Source organism: Drosophila yakuba, chromosome 3L (genome assembly GCF_016746365.2).
Source record: "Drosophila yakuba strain Tai18E2 chromosome 3L, Prin_Dyak_Tai18E2_2.1, whole genome shotgun sequence".
Taxonomy (NCBI): Eukaryota; Metazoa; Arthropoda; class Insecta; order Diptera; family Drosophilidae; genus Drosophila; species Drosophila yakuba.
In genome coordinates, this window is record NC_052529.2 from 18,535,477 (window position 1) to 18,542,116 (window position 6,640).

Sequence of the window (6,640 nt, forward strand, 5' to 3'; positions counted from 1 at the left end):
CCCTATTCTCTTGTGGCACTTTAGTCGGGAAATTCAATTTGGCGCAACGCGGTTTTCCAAAATGAGGAAAAATCGGCTCAATAGCTTTTTCGTTCTGCTCCGTGCATCGACTATAGAGGGGAATATGCGATTAAAAGAAATGGAAAATTTATCTTCTCTTCCGTTGCAAACAAGAAGGAAATAATTGAAAACAATTTACTCCAAATTTGAATAGCCTTTAAGCATGGTTATACAATAATTATATTATTATATGTCATAATTAACAAAATTATATTCTGCGATCAGGGATAATGGACACGAATTTTTCTATCATCTATGATAGGAATAAATATTATTCATACATATTATTATTATTATTATTTTTAATTCAAAGCTCTCTCCATCAATATACATATTAAGAAAAAGTTTTATATTTTATATAAATATTTCAGTGATTTAAAACATCGGAGCTAAACACATAAACGCGATAAACAACTAAATATTTAAATAAGAAAGGCCAAAATAAAATACGTTTACGAATTAAAATAAGCTAGTGGCCACGTGGCGTATGTGTAACATTTACTGCACTCGCGGCTGACGTAAATTGCCATAATTACAGTCCGTCCCCGAAATGAAATAATATGCCCCCTGACCATCGCCTCCTGACCACAAAGGACACACTCCTTGCGGTCGAATGGCAGTGACTTACCTAATTAGCGACAGGATTTCCAGCGGCAGCACGCAGAGTTGTTGCTGCTCAGCCAGCTAGCTAGCGCCACCAAGCGGGCGACAGACGGACTAGCCGACAACGTTCATTTGGCCCTTTGGGCAATTGTTGTGGTTGTCGTTGTTGTAGTACTGCTGTAGCCGTTGTTAGTGTGGTTGTTGCTGTTGCTGTTGGCCAACAATCTGGCAACGCCTTGCAGCCAGCTTACAATGCTGTGTTGTTTATACTGTTTTACCTATTTTGTTACGTTGTTTTTGCTCTTGTTGTAGTTGTTACTTTGCTTGTTGCAACTTATGTGCAATTGCCGCTGGCTGTGGCCTGTGCGAGTGAACGAGAAGGGGTGAGTGAGCGAGAGGGGACGAGCCGAAAGTTGCAAGGACACGCATCACATCGCCTGACGAACGCCACACACACACTCACACACACACACGCACGCACACATAGACCGCGCTTTGCACTCACACTCGCGTGCAGCCGACAAGGTACGACACTTTGAAATGTATATTTCTCTTTTTTTCGCTTTCGTCGTTTTTCTTTTGATTTGCACTAGTGTTGGGGCTGGGGCGTTAGGTCCTTTGAAACCGCCCCTCGAACAACAAAAACAACAGCTTCTGGCCTCACACCCCCGGTTTTATTTCACTTTTTATTTTATTTCGCCTTATTTTGGCCAACTTTTGACGCTTTATGCCTGGCCATGTGATTTTCTTTATTTCTCTCACTCTGTTCCTCTGCCTGTTTTTTCTGCTTCCTCCTTTGTGTGTTTTGTTCCCACATTCGCAGTCGTCTTTTACGATTGTTTTGTTTACTTTGACGTCCTAACTGCCCAGCAATGTATGCTAAAGTTTTCCGATTTTCCGTTTGTACCTTCGCTCTGCTGCTGCTCATTTGGCGCCACTTTTTGGCCAACAACTTTTGTATTTCCTTTGAGTAACTGACGGTCGAGCAGCTTATGTAAGTGGCAGCAATTTGCCAAGCAGTTAGCGGGCAAAGCTGCAAGGAACACTTGCCTTGAGGTGGAAACTTATGGAAAGTGATGTAGAGTTGGGACCCAGATAAAAGTCGGTGGGGCGACAGGCTGCGTCTTGGGGGAAAATTTATAATGGGATCTGGTAGAGTTGAAGAGGTCGAGAGCAGCTGAAGTTTTAAAGTAACCTAAAGTCTGAGTAAAACGTCTGAAAGTTCGGAAAACTGATTCTAAGTTTGAATCTGGCTTATTGATAAAGCATTGGAGTAAGAAAAGGAAATTGTAGAACAAAAATTGTATTACCATTTCAAAATACAAAATATAAAAATATAGTAAAAATAGTAATACAATTTTTTACATTTAATAAAAAATTAAAATTTATGTGTGGAATTAATTTTTACTTTAAACTATATAGTGGCCCAATACTTTTTTAAAAGAGAAGAGAAAGAAACACTTGAAATGGAGAATATATAAAAATAACTGATAGATTTTCAGTATGTACAAAAGTAAAAGGACGCTGGTTGTAAACTTTTAGAGTCTTACTATTAAAATGAGCTGCTCTTTACCTCTTTTAACACTAAGTCAAGAAAATATTTCTCCCGAGTTCCTCATACCAATATCATTATTCTATTATTCATTTGGATTCAACTCAGCCACCTTAAACTGTCCATACGCCCTATATTTGTACACTTGCCTGTTCCCAGCGATTCATTAATAAATAATTTCTAGCACTTCCTATACTGACATGTATTTTACATACCCCTTGAATGTGAATGCGAATAAACAGCACAGGCTGTAAAAATCGTGTTTGTCTTCTGCCTCAATGAACTATTTTTATTTATTTATACACTTTATTATTGCCAAGCGTGCGAGTATTTGCGTGAAAATAGTGCGCTTAAATAATATGATATACAAGAAAAAAAACCGTTTGGCAGTAGATTGAATTGGCATTGCAAATCGACAAATCGTTGCCAACTTGAATATATATAGCGTTTATGATGCAGTTTTTGGAATTTTACTATAGAAATGGCCATAGGAAAAGGTAGCCCATTTGTATTTACCAAAGAGATCGTAAATAACGTCGGTCTTGGCCTTATCATCCATTTATTTCGCATCATCTGCGGCAGACAATGTAATAAAAGGTGGGAATTGTTCACCCGCTCCGAGAAAATCTGTTAAAAATAAACCAAAGCAATGCAAAGAGAAATGCAAAAATGCGAAGCTTCGGACCAAAGCAAAACCTAGAAAATATACCATGTGTATGGGTGACGGTTCGGCATTTAACAAGCCAAAAACAAGGAACACTATATCTAATTTAATTGTGTTTTTTGTTAAAACAAATTTACCCGCTCGTCGCTACACAAATGCCAAAATGCTGGGTATATTTCGGTGTTTTTCATCTCATTACTGCGAGGGTGGCGGTCAAACAAATGCCTTTGTTTCAATGTCTGTCCTTAACACGGCATTGGAATGCCGGGAATTTCGACGAAAACGACATTTTTGTCTAGCAGCCAACACGCCCCGAAATATGCAACATGTCTCCTGGTCCCGCCTTCCCGCTGCCCCCATATCCCGTACCCACTTTTCTTCTTCTGTGGCGGAGGCTCCACCCAGGAGCACGCAATGTGGCAAGGACGAGGACAATGCACTATTCAAAAAGAATAGTTCCAAAATTTAACCGCATTTCTAAGAAGTTATTTTCTGTTTTCTAGATCTAGTTCCAAGTACATGTATTCAAAGAAAATACTGTGATTATGGTAAATATTATTATATTTACTGTCATGTATTGTTATTTATATAAAATGCCAACTTTGGAAGTCGATCATACACTAAAAAGGTTTCCTTTTTCTTATCTACATATTTTGAATATGTGGGTTAATTTTACTTTGTTACCTTTCCCTGAAAACGATCCTAGCTTGAAATAAGGAACACTTAATTCGAAAACACAAAATTATCCTTAGAGTGTAGGTCACATACTAGCTGACGCATAGGACATTTTGGATAATGATTGACTGAGTGACTGACTTACGGACTGACTGGCTGACTGACTGACTGACTGAGGGAATGACTAACCAGCGTGTGTGACTTTTCCCAGTTGTGTGTGGGCTTTCGGCGACTTTGCGTGTAGTTCGTAATTTAAGTAATGTGGGTCGCCGCCTGAAAACTGAGCCCTGCGTATCCTTGTTGTTGTTGCTAACGCGATTTACCTTCCAACGAAACACGCGCCACGGTTCCGTTACGTTGGCATTAGCTCTTGGCTGTTAGCTGTGGGCTATAGCTTTACCGTTACCAGTGCTCTTAGCGTTAGCATATATAGAGAGACCTGCGGTTATAGCAGCCTAATTGTCATTGAAGGCAACCCACCCAAGACATAAATTCAATTTCATTCTCTTCGATGTGACAAGTCTTGAGGAGATCCCCCCTTTTCGCCCACTTGTCACCCCCAAATGCACCTACACCGCCCCTACCCTCCCCTACCCTCCTCGCCGTGTGGTTGTATTTGTTATTATTTTTTGATAGCCACCTTTTCGTGTGTTGCTTTCTCGCGATGTCGTCGCCGCCGCCAAGAAAAGGGGAACCCCCTTTGCTTGGTTCTTTTTGCGCTTTCTTGACTTGTTCTTTTGGCTCGACTGTCGCCGTCTCTGTCTCAGACTCTATTTCCATCTCTGTCTCTGTGCACTGGCTGCACCTTGACACTAATATTGTGCAAAGTAAAATAAACTTAAAAAAAAAACAGAAAAACCTGAAAAAAGGAAAGCAAGTGCAACTAAAAATAGTCGGAGACCGCTAAAAGAGAATTGATTGGCGGTTGTGTGTGTGTGGCTTTTGGGCTCTTTATGCGGACACTTGGCGATTTTATTGTCAAGTTATAATTGGTAATTGATGCCGATACCCAAACTGATTGTGTTATGATACACAAAGCTTACTCAATGGGCTGATTGCCGGGGATTGAAGCAACTGAAAATGGTTTTTGATTGATTTACCCACGCGGTGTAAGCAGCGATAACTTTGGGCTTTATATACAATTTAGTGGGTCTGGGCAGAGTTTCCTTAACTTAAGTTCTGGATTGCATGTCTGCTAAGTTTTCCAACATTAAATACTTTTCTTGTAATGCACTGATACAACCTCGCTTACACTTTCTCTGATTAAGAATGTGCAAAAACAAGAATTTTATAAAGAATCTGATAAATATTTTTTTTTATTTGTAATATATATTTATTTAATTCAAAAGACTTCTACTACATTTTGGAATTGTTGTTAGGTAGTTTTTGATTTTATTCATATTTGTAGATTCTACATTCTGCAAGACTTGGGCCCTGGTGCGTATACTTAATATCTCGAAGAAATACTTTTGAACCCCTATATTTTTATATTTCGGTAAATTTTTTAATTTCTTTGAATAATTGTCTTTAAGTAAAGTCGGTTATAGTAGTGATTATTAAAAAATAAGAAAGCGTACTTCCAACTCTTCAGATTTTTAAATATTGTGGTTTTTTAAACTGTCAAATCTAACATTTTTAAAATTTTTATTTTTTGGCCTTGAAATGGGTTTAACTATTTTTAAGTACTTCGTAAACTTATTTTCGCTCAGCACGCCAAAATGCACTAAAATTGTCAAGATTTCAAGTTCATGCATAAATTAGCAGTAATCCGTGGGTGCGTATACTTAATTTCCACCGCCAGGACAATCCTGGTTTGAAATCCCATTTCTTTGCATCCTAATTCTCTTGTTTTAATTTTTAATGACCACATTTCTTGAAGCCACTCAATCTTGCAACGCTTATTGTCGCTTCACACGCTCGTTGTTCTTTTTGTTGTTGCTGGTGGTGCAGTTGCCACAATTGTTGTTGTTGTTATTGTTGTGGGCGGGGGTGTGAGTGTGGGTTACTATCCCGCACCCAACGCGAAGAACCAAAAAGAACCCAACACCAGAGCTTTACATAACTCACTCGCTCACTCACTCACTGCAAAAAATGGAAACACTTGGGTTGAGCGTTAAAAATTCAAAACACAAATACACATTTCAATTCGCACACTGCACTTTCCACGCGATTTTCAATCATTTTCCAACGCATTGGATTAGCCCCTCAATGGGTTGGCTCTTTTGGATTTCATTCCGATACCGTTTTCTGGCGAATATCATATATATAATATATATATCGAGGGCGGTGTGAAGTCGATATTACTACGCTGGCTTATTGTTTGGCCCGTCCGCTCTGGCGACGAGTTTTCTCCGCTTCCGCAGTGCTGTTGAATTGCAAACCCGACCCGAACTGAGACCTCAACTGACCAAGTTTTCCTTTTCATGCAGTTTGGCACGCATTTTCGATTCGGAAAAGCGGAAAAGCAGGATGACGAAGCGCGGCGAACACCGAAAAGTCTCTGGTGCGCCGCTTGCTTTTCGATGTCGCCTCCTATTTCCCATTCGGAGCCAAAGCTCTCCGCCGGCTCTCTCCGAAGCTCCTCGAATTGGGCAGCTTTCCGAGTGCCCCAAAGCTCCACAGCTGATTGCCGCCAGTGCATGCGGCATGTGGCCCCCTTGGCCCCTCTGCCTCCGCTGCTCCCACTCATCCTTCGTCCGTAAAAACAGCTGATGGCCGAGGGTCAGCCTCCGTGTCGTTGGAGACGTGGCGGCAAGTGACGTAATCCTTTGCGGATGCACGTGGCACAGTGGGACGGATGCGTAATCCGGAGAACAAAAGTGCCGAGATGGGTATTTAGGCGATTTTAGGGAGAAATCTCAATTTATTAAAATTTAAATTAAACACCAATACAGATAAAAGCTGTTTAATATATAATTTATGTGCTGTTAAATATAATATATAAGTAGCTTTAACAAGGACCATAAAATAATAAACCAAAAAAAAAAACAAACAAATATATTAAAAATTATTAAAAATTAACAATTCAGTTTCTTTTTCTGACACTGTAAAATAAAACTTAATAATAAAAGCAATTTCGATTTCAA

At 39.6% G+C, this 6,640-nt stretch overlaps 1 protein-coding gene across 29 annotated transcripts in view; it reads right to left on the reverse strand.

The window, feature by feature from the left end:
• Nucleotides 1-6,052, reverse strand: part of LOC6534555 (glutamate-gated chloride channel) — a 55,376-nt gene extending 49,324 nt beyond the window's left edge. For 3 of the 29 annotated variants that reach the window (XM_039374915.2, XM_039374910.1, XM_002095195.4), the window contains exons 1-2: nucleotides 1,169-1,934; nucleotides 689-1,024 (exon numbers count right to left, since the gene is read on the reverse strand). The gene's annotated coding sequence lies outside the window, so the exon portion shown is untranslated. Of the gene's footprint in view, nucleotides 1-688; nucleotides 1,025-1,168; nucleotides 1,946-5,621 lie in introns of those variants that run through there. The other 26 variants (XM_039374913.1, XM_039374928.1, XM_039374907.2 and 23 more) reach the window with 20 other exon arrangements.
• Nucleotides 6,053-6,640: the final 588 nt, after the last annotated feature.